The following is an 18,706-nucleotide window of genomic DNA, read 5'->3' on the forward strand; positions in this document are numbered from 1 at the left end:
CGAAACTAAAAGCGACGCCAGAGAGATGAGTGTCAAATAGATGCCGTAAAAATAGGACGTGTCTCCGTCGACCCGTGAATAAAGTATCTTTTTTAGATGCCTGTTTGAAAAGTTGTTTTAAAATCGTCAATTTTCGCGTTTTGTTGATAGCATTCGTCACGTAAAATTAAATCGGAAAATGAAAGGAAATGAATAATTGAACGGTGAATTAATGTGAGATTTTTTTCTTAATTTTTCGAGATCTCGAAGTGTAACTTATACGGCATTGTTTTTCCGAAGATTGTATTCAGAACAATTAGGATAATCTAGGATATCAAAATGCCGATTTTCGAAGTGACTGACTCATCGCGAGAGATCTCTAAAAGTACTTTACTATTTTATTCTATACATTGTATTGAATTTCGTTGTCTTAAGTAAAATAATGCGCTTTTCACAACACCTCCACGGAAAGTTCGACTTTCCATGCCTGTAGAGAGGGGCGAAAGTGACCAATTTCACGCCAGGACGGCATAGCGGGCGGGAAGTAACCACTTTCCTCCCTAGGGCGGAAAGCGACCAATTTCCTCCCTGTTGAGAATGCGGGTCTGGGTCATCATCCGTACTTGATACGTGGTGATGACCTTGTCGGTCTTTTCCCACGGCCTTGAGATTATTTCCATCAAATGGAAACTCTTGGATTTGTCATCAACCGTCGTAAGACGATCGTTTCTCGCAATGGTGGAACCTTTGCTGAGAGGACGTTCGTCTGCGAGCGTCAGACCGTCCAAGAACATCTGACTCCTATAACACCAGGGCGGATGACGTTGGGAAACTTTATCAAGATCGACAGGGATGAGGTTGTCAAAGTTAAAATTCTTGACGACCTCCCCCTCCGCTTTCTGATCACTGATACCCGTGGTCAAGATCAGAGAGTCAGTCCACTGATTCGGCTTGGATCCTCTTTCGCTACCATTTCTGCTGATTTCCCCCGCAAGTCGAGAGCTGATCTTTCTCGACTGATAGCCGCTTGCAGAAGGGATCTTATCCTGCGTGCAAGGAGAGCTGGAATACCCCTCTCTCTTCATATAGGATTGGGGGGTGCTTCGCTCCCTAGCCCCGAGGAGATCACTCGGAATAGAGTGTTCGTTCCGAGGTGGCTTCGTAGGGTTTACGGGTTCATTATTAATAATGACCGTGCAGCTAACAAGTTCAAGCTGCTTCTTGCCGATATAGCTGGCAAGAGGACAAGTTTCCTTAAAACCTATCTTCGCGAGATTGAGAAGATTCCACTCGCGAGAAAGGTTCCTGTCTTTGAACCCTCTAGAAGCCCGCATTACCTTGCCAAGAAGATCAAGATGGCATGGATGCGACCGGAAGAGGTCAAGGAGAAATCTCCTATCGACTTCCGCTCGTGGGCTAGGCGCTTGACGCACTTCCGCAAGGTGGGCTAGCGGTGGGCAGCATCCGGTGACATGGATGAACTGTTGCGACGCCTTAAGATCGCATTGTCGACATATGTTCCGACACATCCCCAGGGAAGAAAGTGGTCACTTTCCGCCCTAGGGAGGAAAGTGGTTACTTCACGCCCGCTATGCCGTCCTGGCGTGAAATTGATCACTCTCGCCTCTCTCTAGGCATGGAGGTCGAACTTTCCGTAAAGATATTGTAAAAAATATCGCGTGCACAATGTACTATTACAATCGTTCAAGACGGACGATCAAAATATAACATCGTTAACGGTTTCAATTCATAATATTGTGAATTTCTGGGAAAGTGGGGCATTATTCTCGTGTTACAAAAAGGAGAAAGCCATGAAAAGTGCAAAGTACGGCGCATTACTCTTTGCACAGATGTTACATTTGCACAATATTTCATCTGAGAACGTAACAGACGCACTCAACATTAATTCTCTCTCAGCATTCTCTATTAAACTCGTGCGAGGAATGGTCCAAGCAAGTTTGTTCTCTTAATAAAACTTTTAATGAAATTTTCTAACGTGAAACACGTTTATATAATATTCCGCGAAATCGTATTGCGCAACGAGTAAAAATCCCGGTGGTGTACTTCGCGTTTGTTAAATGGCGTTAAATCGGAAAAGCGGCAAGCAAGAGCGGCAAGAGTTTCCATTCAATTCGCCGCGTTCGTCCTTGAGTTATTCGACAAAGTTGAAAAATTGGATTCGGCCGGAGATATGGTGCGTGGATCGAGATATCTTTATCGCGCCGCCGACCGGCTGGTGAATTAATCCCGGCACTTCAAAAAGTTGAATAGCAAGTTCCGAATATAAATCTTGTACATACTTCGCGGTTCGCGTCGCGCCGAACGCAGGCATAACTTACGGGCATTAGTCATTGATATAATCGATCTCAGTGGTACGGTAACTAATCTCGCGTGACGTTCCCGTCGACCGTAACGTTAATTTATTGTCAGCTAATTAGCCATTCCGTCGTTCTCTCTCTCTCTCTCTCTCTCTCTTTCTCTCTCTCTCCTGCTCCCTCTCTGCATTCGGATAGGATTTCTGTGTCAATTCGATGCATCAGCCTCCCAGGGTTCGATCGAATTTCCGGGGGGAGGGTCGAGCCATTTGTCAGGCGAAGTTGTGTTCCCCTGTGACAAGATGGTTACGAAAATGGAATGGTGTCGATCGAAACGACATAATGATTCTACTTTAGAAAATTAACTTGTAAATGTAAATAATACTAAATTAATTTATTATCATTAACTAGACTTTACATCACGTGCGACGTTATGTTGGTAGATTTCGCAGTCGACGGGGAAATTAATGTAAATCGAGTTATCAGTTTCTCCGTCTTCGTGAATTAGGGCTTGGCTTTTGTTGTGAGAAAACCCTTTACAATATGCACATACAGATAGTGTTACTTAAATTCATATAGAATGGTCTTGAGAATGCAGGTTCTTCTCTCCCTTTCTCGCGTATGTTCCGCGATGCTGACCCATACCCTAGGGTGCTACCAGAGTTGCAAGACAGGTAGTGACGTCATCGATCCAGCTGCTTCTCTCTTTTGTGCTCGTCTTTCCTCTCTCGAAGACGTTCGCCGTGTAATAGCTCCGGGGGCTTTCGTTAAACGTAATACGCGAACGTGTACGTGTACCGGCGGAATATTATTTCAAGAAGGAATTGAGAGGAATCTCCTTTCCGGTTGAAGGAGAATCACCGAGTTCTTTTAGAATTTATTAAAAATGATATCGCGTAAAGAGGACGTATGGCCCTTCTTACGTCGTATCGCGAATTCTATCTTGTATCATGTTGCACTGGACTAACTGGTAAGACGATTATATCCGGACGTATTAAAGAAACGAGATATTAGAGAAAACGACACAAACGAGATAAATATAAATTAAGGACTTCTATTTATATATTGGAGACCGGTTTTTTATATAAGTAGAAACTGGATCAGTTCGATATATTTTACGCGACTCTCGGGAACTGTGTGTGTGTGTGTGTGTTTTAAGTTTCAAAGTTTATTTTAAACACACTATTAAATTCGTGGTGTCAAATTGTACTCAATTTGAGTCAGCTTAAACCAAAGGTCGCCACTGTTTCTACTTAGAATAAGTCGTTAATTTAACTAAAACAATTTTAATTTAACTAAACCAATAGAGTTAAGATAATACTGTTTTCTGTTAAAATAATGAATTTTGACAGATAAGTTAGTTAAAAATAACAAAAATGTTATTTAACTTACTTAAGGTATTGGTTTAAATTTCATTCTTTAATATTTAACAGTGTAGAAGTTTTACATTAGAAGAGCTCTTCGTGAGCATCGAAGTTAAAGCTGAGACAAATAGTCTCTGTCGGATTTTGACTTGGCCTTTTGGGAAACATGGACCATCGATGTTATCGGTACAAGTCGACGATTTCCGACATTGGGTTTTGCCAGTGGTCAAGTCTTGTACAGGCGATAGGGTGCGCTTATGTGACAGGGGATGTGTTATAGATGGGGATGGTCCACCGGCGAAACTCGTCGCGCAACCACCTATTTGCGGCGAGTTGAACGTAACTTTCGCATGCTATTAACAAAGAACTATACATAAATTATTATCGCAGCCGCTGAAATTCGAACATCGTCGAAACTTCGTGATTCGCCAACAGGTTCTGGGAACACCCGGTCTTGAAAATTTATGACGTGTACATTGAGAGCACCGAAGTTCAACGTTTATCAAAAGGCCGGATCGAAATATTCCGAGAAGAAAACGTATTATCCAATCGCTTTTAACGACCATTCGCGTAGTCTTGGCAAAGCGTTAAGATAGCGCGAAAAATTTATTCTGAGATCACATTGCAGAAATGACTTTCCTCGTGAATGTCGAAAGAGGTAAGATATGACTCGGTGACGAAAGACAAATGAGAGATTCGCGGAATTTAAGTGTAACGATTTAATAAACGTTGCCGACTCGACGACTCGTGAGACTTCGTAATTCCCAAGACACGCAGGTGGAATACACGTCGATCTACCCGCACAGATACCGCCCGTATATCGCGGCGCGATTACGCGGCCGCGCTTATCGCGACGGTGGTGCACTTGCGATCGTTGCGTTCCGTATTCATCATAGAGCACTCGTGACGTATATACAAGTACGAAGATAGTTGTCGCGGTCTCTCGCGGTATGTGTGCGCGCGCGCGCGTGCGTTTGTTAGCCTCGTATGAATCCCCTTCCGGCGGTAGAGGTAGCTGCCGAGATATATAAGGTGGCTCTTGACGTCATTGACCCAGCTGCTCGTCCCTTATGCGCGTCTTTCCACGAGATATCCCGCGTACCAGCGTACCGACACGTAACGTACGATATGCAAATCGCGCGCGCGCGTATAAAGTTATTATCCGCGTGTATCCCGAGCGCGCCGAGATTGTCCGCCGCTCGTCATAATACCGCGCGCGTTACGCGCTGACGAGGAGCGCGATCTCGGACGTCTTGCGCTTCCTAATTTAGCCTCTTTCCCGAGTCCCCCCGAATTATCCCGCTTTTCCTCGCGAGAGTCTCGGTCTCGTCGACTATATCCGAGCGCGGCATCTGCATACACATAGTCAGAGTGTACGTGGAAAAACTTGTGAGAAAATTACTCACGGTTGTATCGGCTTAACGAGAAGCGGACGGATAAGCGTTCGCGATAACGATTATGGATCGTCCGCGATAAAATGTTTACGGTCTTATCGCGTATAGATCTGCGAGGGAAACAAGCATCGTTTCTAAATCTGTCGGTACTAAAAGTTACGTGGCGTGCAGATAAAACGTCAGTGATATCAGATTTATCAAGCGGTAAAATGTTGAACGGTTCCCACAATATTTCCTCTTAGCTTTCCTCAATCAGCAAATTTACGCATCTCATATTTTTCTTTAAATATTTTATAGATAACGCATCTATAACATGTTGATCATACTAAAACTTTTGCTTATCTTTTCCCGAAGCGATGACTTAATTAGCATCAAATATATCCTTCGTTTTTTTCCTTTTCTTTCGTTCGACTTTAAATTTTAACTGCAGCTGGCACAGCCATTATTCTTTGCGAGAAACGGAGCAATAAAATCGGGAATAGAGTGACAAATTTGCGATAAAACAATACTAGATATTTCCGTAAATGTTTCCACAATTCCACATATTTTCCATCGTACTCAAACGGTGCCAGCCTAATAGACGTCTTTAACCATAATCGAGGCGTGTACAGTATGGCGGCGGTTTGTTCTGTTCGATAGAGAATATAATGCTTTAGTACGCGAACAGGCAAACGTGCGCGATATCGGCTCGTGGTTGGACCGCGCCCTGGAATGTACGCGAATTTAATATTGGCACGTGCAGATATAACGTATGGACCCGTGTACGCCAGATGGAAGCCGCACTAAAGCCACTTTGCACCGGCGAACGTTTCGACTGAAATTATGCTGTCGATACGCTTCTTTCCGGGAGTGCGGCAGATCGAATTCACCGCAATTCACGTTTAATATTTCGACGATTGAGTGAGGCCTTTAGAAAGTGAAAAGATGTTCAATTTTTAGTTTAGCTTTAAACAAATATATAATTAACAAAATTTAAGCAAATTTAACGCTCTCTCAAACTGCACATGTAATTTACTCATTTGCTTGCATTTTAATATAATATTTAACTCATATTTTAATTTTAAACAGATTAATAACAGATTTTTGCCATACCATTAGTGTCGCAATTTGCAATCCTATATTTTTGTAAATTTTTCCCATGCTTCAAGTTATACATAAGCACACTGAGAAAAAAAAGTGTTAATTCCAAAAAATATTTAGTCCAATACGAGCAACTAAATATTTTAAGTAGTTTAACTAAACATATTAGTTAAATTAATTAATTCTTGATTAATAAATGTTAAAGGTTGACATGAATGCATTATACCTTTTTTAGTTCAACTTAATAATTGTTAAAACAACTAATGTTTAGTTAACTAACTAACATGTTTAGTTGCTCGTATCGGACTAAATATTTTTTGGGATTAACAAATTTTTTTTCTCAGTGCAATGCTTATTGAATCGCAGATTAGAAGTGAATTGTCTTTTGATATGCCGAAGAATTCACGGTCGAAAGAAAGCGCAAAGTGTGAAGAAGCCTGAGATATCGAACGTATCTCCCACGTACAGTTGCTGCGGCTTAATTGATTTTCTACCTTTCGCTCGTCGAATTAGCTTGGCACCGAATGAGTAGACTCGAGAATAATCGCGGATATAGGATCGTGCCTTGCAGAAAATCCTGCTCAATCGAGTCGTATCTTTCTCCGGATTAACGTGATAATTAAACGCGTAATTAAACACACGCAATTGCGTGGAAATATGGATGGAACTGGATATGCGCGTTTATGTAGGTATACCCGTATACCATCCGGCAAAGACATGCAAACGCGTTTAATCGCATTTCTTTCGGTTTAACGAATTGGCTTTTCATATTTGTTAATTTATTCAAATTGATATCACGCATTGCGATCTAATCTTACACGCACACTTATACGCGTATTCGGTATGATAGAAAGTATTTTATCTGCGAATTAAACTTCGTCATATACTATTTGTCTATTAAAATTCTTCTTACATTATTATATCTGCTGTTTTATTATTACTGTTATTGTTATCGATATTGTGTTAGTATCTCTCCTCTGTAAATATTTTCCGTTCCATGTTTTCTGTGAAAATTCAGAGGCCCGTGTCGATTCATTTTTTTGAATAAATATATCCAGGTTTTTCTCCAATCAAGCTTCAATCGCTCGAATCACCTACCTTGATTTCTACAAAATTTGCAATGCGATAAAACAAACTATTAATAATAACTGTATCGCATAGTTATCATAGATCAGATAAATTCGCCGCGCTTATCTACGTAGATTCGATTTTTCGGTGCAACGGCGCTTCGTTCTAAAGAATTATTGCTTCGGTGAAGAAGACGACGAAGAAGAAGAGGAGGAGGAGGAAGAGGAGAAAGAAACGTCGCAGCATCTCAATCGTTATTGCAACGAATCGTGAATCATCGTGCGAGATGACTCCTCGAGTGTAGGAGTTTTATTGTACGATTCGTTCTACGCCAGTCGAAATGGTCCATAAAATATGAACGAAATGGCATTCAATAAATCATAGACGCACGCGAGTTATTCGCGAGAGAGGGAAAGCGCGTTGTCGATTTCATTTCTCAGGATATTCGTGTTTCGCCAAGTCTAAATTGACCATTCTGCAACACTTTACCGCGACGGCGTATTCATACTGATTTTGTAGTTTCTCTTCGATTCAATTACGTTTCTCCTTTCCATATTCATTACGTATAATTACCGTTGTTTACGCACCCCGTCGACGGTCGTTAGTCTCGTTGCCATCGGCTCGTGTTTCCATGGAGGTATACATTGTGGACTTTGAGAGAAAGCAGGCGGGGAGAAAAGAGCCGATAATCGTTCGATTCCTAGAAGCGATCGCACTTCCCGTAGCCATAAATTAAATCGTGCGCCTCCCGGCCGATTCACGACCGATTTTTCGCCGCGAAGAGCTCGCTATCGACGCTATCTATCAATCAGTACGCTCGAATGTACGAATGCACGCCAAGGCGCGTCAGGCGATCGTTGAAGATAATCTATTTGATCGATGTGTCGCCCTCCGTAAAGATTCCGCTGCATTGTTTAAATTCGTAGTGTCAAATTATACTCAATTCGAGTCACTTTTAATCATTCCTATATAAGTCGCCACTGCTCCTACTCAATATGTCGTTAATAACTAAAACAAGTTAATTTAACTAAACTAATGAAGTTAAAATAACACTGTTTTGTGTTAAAACAATGTATTTTGACGCACATGGTTAAAAATAACAAAATGTTATTTAACTCGTGGTATTGGTTTAAATTTCACCTTTTAATATTTAACAGCGACAGACATTTTTTCGTATTTAGATATTTATAAACTACAGCGCAGTGTGTGTGTGCAAGCGATTTTATCTCTATAGGCGTTTTCTGTTAGATTTTTTTATCGATGTGTTTGAGATGTAAATATATATCTGCATATTACGACCTGACATTTGATCGAGATTCTGATTTGAATAAATCGACGTGCGTTTCGCACACGCATATCTAAAACCTTACCTATTTCACGTATAGCGATTAGTAATATTTTAACCTTTGTTTTATACATTTCTCCCGCGTTTTTCTGGAAAATATGCGAGAGTTAGCAGCGCATAGTTTGATTAAGTCCTGCAATTAGGTTGCTGCCCGTTCTTTTTCTCTTCAATTTTAAACCGGGTGAATTATGAAAAAAACTTATTACAAACAAATTTATGCTGGCACGTCCCAGAGATTGCATCTCACATGCAAATGTCAGTACCGGATTGTCTCGATATACGGCTCCGCTTTCGCAATTTTTCCATTATGCCCGATCGCGCGGCTCTCCGTTGTTGTTGCGTTACTGTCGTCGTGTCGAATATGAAATAGGCGCGTCCTACACGCCTGTGTGTACACACACCATATATGCATATCCGCTGTGTGGACACGAGAAAGGTTTGGCTTTGCTTGTCGTTACACGATTACAATTTGTACGAAGGCAACGCGCGGATCGATCGGCCAGTTCTCCGCTGTCGCTCGAAACTGTCAATCGAACGGATAAAAAAAGGAATACAGCCATAATTGTTGGGCGAAATAAAGAGATATCAACAGTCGAGTAAGGCGGAAAGTTAATTTTTAACGGCAGGCCGTGCTTTCGCATTCGTCGAATCTAGGTCCTCCGACGAACGAAAAAGCAGGTCGGTTTTCACGGACGTGATGGCCGACACTATTTCAACACGACGGCGACGGCGTAATTCCCGGTGGAGGAAAACCTATTTCCGCACTCGTGTTTAGATAATTTTTCTCGGTATCTTGGCAGTTATTCTCTTGTACCGTGACAGACAAATCGCGTTTCGTCGAACGATTCTCCGAGCCGTTAGCAGACGCGTTTCGGGGCTTACCTTCGCGTGCGTTACGCGCGTTTCCAAGGAATGGAGCACGACCGTGCCTCCGTGATCCATATTTAAACGAGGAGCGCCGACAGAATGGCCTGTATGCTAGCAATCGGTATGCCGTTTCTGCGGGCGGGTATCATCGAGTCTTTCGCAGTATCGATTTGCTTCCTGACGATCAACATGTCAATAACCCCGAACGAGAGATCTGTTCGATGATGGCGTAGCACTGTATATTGTATTATGTAAAAATGTACTATTTGAATATACTGTTCTTCTTTCGTATCGTATTGCTGTTTTTAGTGGTCTTTAAATGAACAGGATATTTTACTTTTTTATCTGCAGATTGTTTTATCGGGATTTGAGGTCGATTTATTTTTTCGAATAATATATTATTAGACATTCCCTTTTCCATCATTTTTACAACGTTGAATGTTGTGTGAATTTATTTTCCAATAGTTAAATAAAGAATCGCTTTTTATTTTGTCCGTCTGAATGTCTTCTAAATTCCAAAATCATTCGTATAGCAATTCGCGAATTTCAAATATGCGCGCAGTCGTAGCTTTAAATTGTTGATACTCTAGCAATTTCGTTGGAATGGAAACGCAATAATAAAGAATTTATGAAATTGAATTCGGAATATTTTAATACATTGGGCAGCGAACTTTCAACGCTTCACGTTTTAATCACACATATAATATATCTATCATGTTGTTAATAAATACAGTCTAGTTCTATCATTTTCACGCGTATTTCTCGCTTAAATGATATTAGTTTAAACGTCCGCGGTCGAGATATAATCCCGACGAAATGGCTCGGATATCCCTCGGTTACAACCGCGGGTAGGGGGTTTAATATGTGCTGTAACGTGACTAATTTCTGCAGTCTATTTTGTCAAATGACGTGATTCACCTGCGTCAACGTCAATAATCAGCACGAAGGATAGACCGTGCTACTATGTGTGTGTATCTTACTCATTAATGAGGTTCTGTTTATTGCCTCGTACGGTCGCAAGGTAATAGGATGGGCATTGTAACATCGATTGATTGTTTAACAAGATAACAAGCACGGCGCATATACGAATTCTGGTTAATTGCATCGCAAATACATAATATTCTTGCGATGTGAAATAAATTGGCGACGCACATCAACATTTTGGTAATGGGGCAGTAATAAGCGTTATCTCCAAAATAGATAAATGATGTATAGAAAGACAAATTGTTCATAATCATCTCCCGTTATAATTATAGAATCCATTGAAAAACAGAAGCTTGACTTCACATTATTCCATTCTCTCATTATCCTTTCTGTAATTTCTATGCAAACCGGTTCTTTACAGACACTCAATTTTCATCTTTGGAAAGTCATAAAATAATCGAGTGCTTCGCATTTTGTTCATTTCATTCTTGTTTTGAGAAGAGCAGTGAATGGTCTATTCGCGCAATATTCTTAAGAAGGTATCGGGAAGGGGGGGGGAGATTTCTTTGAAAGCGTCGCTTTCCGGAGGGTTTTTATTTAAATTAATTAAGCTACAATCAGCTACAACTGTTGCGAGACGAAACGTCGTTCGATCGCCCTCGGTCGTTACACGCATGACTCACGGGGCGCTCTTATTAAACGGTGCTTTGTCTTGCATTTGCATATGGTAATTGATACGATTTATCGTGAGTATCCCAACGCGACGGTTCACGGCGCGCCCGAGGTCATGTAACGTAAATAATTTCTTTCCCTCCGTTCGCGTAACTCGCCGGATGCGACATTGAAACGTTAAAATGCGATAACGCGCGTGATAGTGCAACGTAAGGAATTAATACGCAAATAACGCCGTCAGCGTTCGATTATTGAACATTTGTATTCCGTCCTGCTCATTATATGCCCGCAAGTTATTGCACTTCGCTCCGCGCCAAAATACTCCAGCTGTATTATACATGAACGTTTTTTTTTTCGCCCGTATACGTTTCTTTCCTCGCCCACACGTCTTTTAGACGCGAAAGGGAATTGTCATCGAAGCAGAGTGACAGTAGAAAGATTCGTAAATTAATAGATGTTTATACCAGGTGTCGGATAGCGATTCGGAGAAAACGATTCTTCTTTTGAAATAAAATTTCTTCGGTTTCTTCCCGAGTCGTTACGTCGCGAATATTAAAGCGCACTGCGAGAAATTCGCGCAGCAGCCAGTGAGCATTTTCCACGGTTCGAGTCCCACGCTCTCGTTATAGTCGTTATTCCCCTAATTTATCAATGACGTCAACTTAATTACTCAAATTATGTCGGTTATGTTACGAATTCCGTGCTACTTTAGTCAATTAGATCGACGCGTTAGTTTGGAGCAAAGATCGTTTTCCAGATGAGAATTTTGAAATCGGAATTTCGGGAAATTGCCGCTTTGAAAATCTGTTATGTATCAGGATTGTATGACGATGAAATGCTATCTCGACGAAACACTGTAGTTTCGATACGATCCGTTGAATGTAGGAATTTTAGAATGCAATCTCGTAATGGAATCATATAAAACGCGAGTGCAAAATATATATATATGTATATATATAACTTCTTCTATATATTCTGAATTTAAATGGTTTATGAAGGATAATTCTAATTTCGCGATTAATCTAATTATTAAAAACGCATTACGGTAATTGCTGAAGATAATTGAATCCAACTAATAGGATAATTATAGTTAGTGCATTTGCCTCATTACAAAAAGGTTTGGCGTGTTTTGTTCAGCGAGCGCTTTCGTATAATTGTACTTTCTTTATTACCGAAGTATGTTTATTATAGATACGTATAATATAATATGTAAACAAATGTCTGTAGAAAACAACAGGTAATATCTACCGATGAATATTGATAAGAATTTATTGATTTTTAATTTTATGAGCCTTTACTATTATATTCATTTTGATTTTTATTGATGAGCTTTGGAAAATATAAATATTATTACAGCGAAGAGAGCAGGCAGAGTTTTCGATAACGAAACCTGTTGTTGCGCACACTCGCATTATATCTATATTTAACGGATCGGATATAGCAGCGTAGCTGTCGGATGTTTCATAGAATTATAATTGTAAAATGATAAACTCGCGGCATTCATTGGGGGGGGGGGGGGGATACAACGTATAGGCGCCCGTCGTCGCGCAAATTCCAAATATATCAGCGTTCGTATTTTCCGGTCGAAATGCAACAGAAGAGAATACGATTCGATCGATCAGCGTCCGTGTCGATATCGCTGCGCATTTTCCTGGGGATTCCAGACAGATCCGGTCGTTGGGTAAATTTCGAGCGTGTGCAACGCGCGCTGTTATTCGCGACGTAAGCCCGCGTAATTCGCAGACAGAGAGTGCGGTGACAGCTGGGCACAATACGCGCGCAAATTTATCCCCGTGCCTGAAGACCCGATTAAACGCGCCGATTCGCATCGATGGAAAAAAAGAATGATAGAGATATGCCCGAGATGACGGACAAGTCCCGTCAAATTCGGGTTTGACATGGCGCGCTTTTAAAATTGCACAATATTCTTCAACCGCGATTACGGTTGTAATGAAATGATCAAAGCTCCTTTATGCGAGAGCGTGCGAGCTCGATTACGCGCGACTCGAACAGTTCGAATTAAACGACGATCCTAAAAATTACCGCCCGTTACCGTTGTCCCGATGAATTCTAATTCCATTTACACTTTAAGCGCGGCGCCCTGCTAGTAACACTGAAAATTTAATTAACATCGATTTAGCGCAGTTCAGGTGGGCTTCTCTCGAACGTACCCTCGATCGGATAAACGTATTAACCGAACAATTTGTGTAACAAATGACTGTCGGGTACAATTTGTTTTTACGTTAATTTCGAGGTAAAATTTCTTCTTTTTCTCAAAGAGTCGAGAGCGCGATATCGTTGCACACAAATTATGCGCGTATCTTGCAAACTGCGATTTGGTAATGAGATCGAAACAATTGAGAACCGCGCGAAATGAAGAGGGAGAATTCCTCTCTCGTCGAGGCTCTCTCCCTTCCACGAGAACGTCGAGGACGGAAGCGGAATAATACGCGATTGCCGGTCGCTTCTTAAACGCTCCGAGCGCAGGTGAAAGCATCGGCGAAACCGGCGAAACTACGGCGTGCCGCGGCCGCCGGGCTGTAATATCGCTTTATTTATCGCGACGCACGCGGCCGCCGGAGAGGTGCGCGCAATTGTGTCGGCAAGCTGCGGTAGCCGGTCGTGGTGCAAGGTGCATCCAACGACCGCACGAAGGACAACGACGACGGGGATCGCGATTTACTCGCGATCAATGGAATCTCCCGAGACCGAGAACGCGAGAAACGGAGGCAAGAAAAGCGTCCCGCTTGATTGCGCGAACGATCGAACAATGCCCCGATATGAGTTGTTTTGCACATCCTCTCTCTCTTTCGACTCTCTGTCTCTCGTTTCCTCGCTCTCGTTCTCTCTTCGTTAGCTATCGCTAGATATCGACAGACACCTGTCAGAAATGCGATACGTAATCGTTGTTCGAACCCGGCGGGGGATAATGGTGCGCGAGCGCACCTTCCACGATTCTCTCTCGGTCGTTTAATTTCACGACGGATCTTATCTCGTCAATTTCTCATCGTATCGACGGTGAAAGATCTATTTACGCTAGGGATGATCCTTGAACGATCACGACACGTAGGAGACTAACGGATGCTTCAAAGTACGTTTACTCAATCCGATGTCGCGAGGAAATAGAGATACTTCGCGATGCGCTTGCTTAAAAGCTCAGAGAGGATAATTTTTCGTATCTTATTGGATCTCTCAGTTTTATATACGTTAAAAAACGTATATGTACATACTTTGGAGTACTCGGTAACGCGCCATCGTCAATAAGACCCTCTCGATGGATCCGTTTGAATCTCAAGGTACGGTACCGCGACCTTCGCAAGGCTTACGTTCGCCGCGTCCATAACCGCGGATAAAAGTAGCAATAAATAACGACGGCCGACACTCTCTCGTACGTAAGCAGCGAGCGCCGCATAATGCGCGCGTAATTTACTCCCTTGTCGATACCTGGAGGGAATACCGTAACCGCGGCCGCATCTCCTAAATCGACGCGGGAGATTCCCCGAGCCATCTCGCATTGCCGAATGTGCTTCCGTGTCATAGGTTCCTCCGCTAAACGCGTAGCGCCGTTTCGCCGAGACGGCGTTTGCATTTTTACGATCTTGCATAACGGTTAATAGCTGAATCACTCGGCCTGATTCACCGCGAATTTGAAATTTACATCGATCGCTCACGGCTAAGAATAACTATCGCGGACGAGTGCTCTGTAGCTCGTTTTAACGCCATACCCGTTTTGTTGTCGTAAAGTCTCTCGATCGTGCAATCGTCGGAGCGTCGAAGCATTCGAGAAAGATGTAAGCAGTAAGTTATTTACGTGTGGTGGTGCCAATCATTTTTCATCTCACACACAAGTTTTATTTCCCTTAATTTATGCTTCTTTCTTCTGACTCAACTTCTATCTTGATTATGTATAAAATTGACATAATGCGCTTTTTTTGCAACAGAGAAAATTAATACATTACGAATGCAATAAATATTTTTAGAAGCATCGAATAGCATTTAAATAATTCGGGGTAGCGTTAATCCTTACATTTTTCGTTCTGCACAGATTTATCTCACTTGGGAGGACGAAAATGTTTTGTCTGCGCATATACATATAGATATAAGCATAATTTAATCTTATGTACCAATTCTGTGGTATGAAAAATATCGGAAGACGTAAAAGAAAGTAGAGCCGAGGTTCCCCGGATATTTCATAAAATCTTCACGTGCGATAAACAGCGTGTGGCCGTTCAAAAGCGAAGAGGGAAAAACAAAGTTAAATGAAAAGGATAACAAACTAATTAAACTACCGTCACTGAAGACCGAAGCAACAACGTTGCTTCCGTTTTCCGGCCCTCCTGGCAGTTCTCCATTCTCCTCTTTACGCAGTTACCCATCTATTCTTGATATGTGTGTGTGCGTGTGTGTGCAACATAGCATTCTCTGTTTGAACGTGCTCTATCGTATTCACAGAAACGTTGTACATACGTGTGTATGAGAGAGTATTGCGCGCTTGCACACGTATTACGTTCCTTCGATGTCCGCACAAGCTAATCTGCTGCATCTCCCACCGAGACGGGCGTTCCTGAATCTCGTAATTTATAACGATCCAGAGAAAGAACATGTTGTATTAAATCCGAATGCGCCTGTCGGGACACACGTCTCGAATTGTCCATCCGGAATTTTATATAGGCGGTCGTAGGTTTAATAACCTCGCGCGTGAGTTCCGTTTATTAGGCGATTTCCGGGCCGACCGGGTCCGGGCGACTTACGCGCTATTTTCCGCGCGCGCGTTTAGGTTTTGCAAGGCAAGACGTTTGGCGGTGAGGAACGCGACGCGAGACACCTGATCCTCGTAAACGAGTAGGCGCAGCTGAAGCAGCGAATTCGAGAAACCCAGCCTCGGCGCGATAAAATTATCGTACGGGCCGGTCGTGCCGCCGCAAAATTTCGCATTTTGGCTTCGGGGTTGGACGAGGGAAGCGAACAAACTAGGCCTGCGTTTATTCGTGAGATCCACGCTGTCGTTTGGGCATCGAGTTTTCCCTCCGATGGACTTTTTTTACGCGAAACCATCACCAGGGCCTTTCCTTGTCTCATATACTTTACCACCTCGACGCAGGTTTCTTTTCGATCACGTTATTGAAAAAATGCTGTTGGCGACTTTATCTCTCGTTCTGTTGGTTCGTCGTTTTTTCCACGTGGCGTCAATATCCTTTCATTGCGATCGCCATCGTTATTTTCATTTCACATCAATCTTCGGGAACCGACAGAAATGACGCGACTGAGTGAATCGCATAACTCCGGTTACGTTGTTAGCGGATCGATGCGTATTGTATATTTCGAATAATTTGATGTAGAAGGACTCGTGCTGACTACAGGACATTTTTTACAAGTATAAAGTGAAATCTCATCGTAATATGATTGTTAAATATGCATATCACGATGAAACATTTTTTTTCTTTTTGGAATATTTAAGTTGCCGATTGATGCATGTAACGTTAATGATACACTGTAGTTTTTTTTCGTCGTTGCAATGAGATAAATGAATTTTGAGGTAAAAATATCCAGAGTAATAATAACTATAGGAGAAATGAAATATTTCATTCGATCGCCAGTAAAGTAAGTAATAAAATAATATTAACTCATCAATCGACGGTTAGCCAATCCTATAATATAATTTCGATTCACGAGTGAAAGCGAATGGTGCACCGCATAATTGGAATTTAATACGAGAGAGCTGCAGTAGAATATTTAATTCCTTTACGAGAGACAAACGATAACGCGGAGAGATGCACTTGCGGAAGGTATATACAGGCGGAAGGAAGCCGAGATTGCAAATTTACCTGCGCGTAAAGAGAGAGACACAGAGAGAGAGAGAGAGAGAGAGAGAGAGAGAGGGAAGGATAACTAAACTCGTTATCGCGAGCTTTTACCGGCATCGCCGTTACGATGACGTTTCGGAGATAGAATTACAAAAGCACGCGGCGTGCCCCAGTTTACGGATGAATACTCGGCGTAAGTTGCTACGTAGATACCTGCACGTCGTTCGGTAACAGACGATAACACAATCGGCGCTTCGCGCGATATACGAGCCTCGTGCCCCCTCCCCCTCTCTTTCTCCCCGTTATTATCTCGCCTGCGTATTGATTCTGCCGATATCGCCGTTGCGAGAGATATTAAATCATCTCGCGGGTCGATCCCTCCACCAAAAATTGATTCGAAAACCGTCGCGAGTTATATTCTTCCCGGAAGTGGAGGCGGCAGGGCGCGCGCACCGCACCCGGATAATGTAATCGCTTTATACGGGGCGGCACGTATTCGCCGGCCCGACGTTTCCCCGCTCGCGCAATAATAAACCCGCTCGTCGTATATAGCACTGAAACGACTCGGGGCCACCTTGTCTCAAATCCCACGTGATATCAGCGCGCCCGGCTTGACTCGGCACGGGTAAAAGCACAACGGTCTCTCTCTCTCTCCCTCTCGTTCTCTCGTTCTCTTTCTGTCTCGGTGTGGGATTCGAGTTGGAAACTGCGCCACAGAGTTGCTACTCCAACTGGTTACTCGACGACGACTGGCCATTTATATGGTGGCCATTTATCTAGTACCTAAGTCAGAAATTGAACGAGATATACTGTATACCGGCCCGAATAATACTGTGCGGAATGATGGCCGTAATGGAATCTCTAAAGCCATCGTATTGTAAGTTGAATAGTCTTTATCTCGAATCTGTAATCAGCGACATAAAAGACCTGTGGAAATCGCGATCTAAACACGCAGATTAAACTATATTTGAGGGACTTTTTGTAGGATTAGAAAACGTGTTAGTCTTTTTAATAGAATTTTATTTTGATAAAAAATGCTAAATTAATTTCAACAAAATTTTCGATATACGAAAAAATATTGTCTCGTTCTTTAAATGCCCGGTATCTTAAAAATTTTTGAAAAATTCGGATAATTTGAAACGTATGCATTTCTGTAATATCAAAATCTGACGCTAATTTCTTGATAACAAAGAAAATCGAATGCGAAGAAAGTGAAAAGATAATCTATTTAATAATTCGAAATAGCACTCGGTCGTTTTTTGACACGAAATCTTTTATTTCAGTCGCTTTATAAAAGTCGCTTTCAGCCAAAAGCGTTGGCTGAAAGCGACTATCCTGTGTGATATAAATGGTTTTTCCATTGATACAATCGGGTTTTCTTTGTGCTGTCAAGCGGCAAACGGAGCTGTAGGGCAGCATTCGCTGACACTGTCCTTATATACACGAGGAAGGAAACGTCGTTTCCGGCCGCGGTCTGTCCGCTGGTAACCGCGAGGTATCCCGTCAAGCATGACCTGACCCGACTGCTAGATCCACGAAGCGAAAAGTTAAGCGTGAAGAAAGGTAGCGCATTGAAATCCCTTAATATCGAGACCAGCGAAAGCTTTAAGATTTCCGAAAGATTTTCAGGATATCGGCAGCTTCGATTCCTTTTGCACTTTTTACAGCGTGAGAGGAGACGATATTGTGGCCGCGAAGACATAAATTTTGATTACTTTCGCGCGACGAAAACAGCGATTGTGGAAGCTTTTACGCGAGCGGAGAAGCATTCTGTACGATAAATGTTTCTCAAAACTCGATCCTCTCTCGGCGCCCTGCTTTTCTTCGCGTTATTAATTATTAGGTAACGTAATTTAGAGCGGAGAACACTCGCGGAACGCTATTGTCGCTTTCA

General features: G+C 42.3%; 1 protein-coding gene across 11 annotated transcripts in view; it reads left to right on the top strand.

Moving 5' to 3' along the window:
- The window catches only part of LOC139814112 (uncharacterized), an 86,145-nt gene that overhangs the window by 29,392 nt on the left and 38,047 nt on the right, over positions 1-18,706 (top strand). Inside the window, exon 1 of one of the 11 annotated variants that reach the window (XM_071780125.1) lies at positions 17,671-17,689. The exons of the other annotated variants lie outside the window; for them this stretch is intronic. The gene's annotated coding sequence lies outside the window, so the exon portion shown is untranslated. Of the gene's footprint in view, positions 1-17,670; positions 17,690-18,706 lie in introns of those variants that run through there. 11 annotated transcript variants of the gene reach the window in all.

This window comes from Temnothorax longispinosus, chromosome 6 (assembly GCF_030848805.1).
Source record: "Temnothorax longispinosus isolate EJ_2023e chromosome 6, Tlon_JGU_v1, whole genome shotgun sequence".
Classification (NCBI taxonomy): Eukaryota; Metazoa; Arthropoda; class Insecta; order Hymenoptera; family Formicidae; genus Temnothorax; species Temnothorax longispinosus.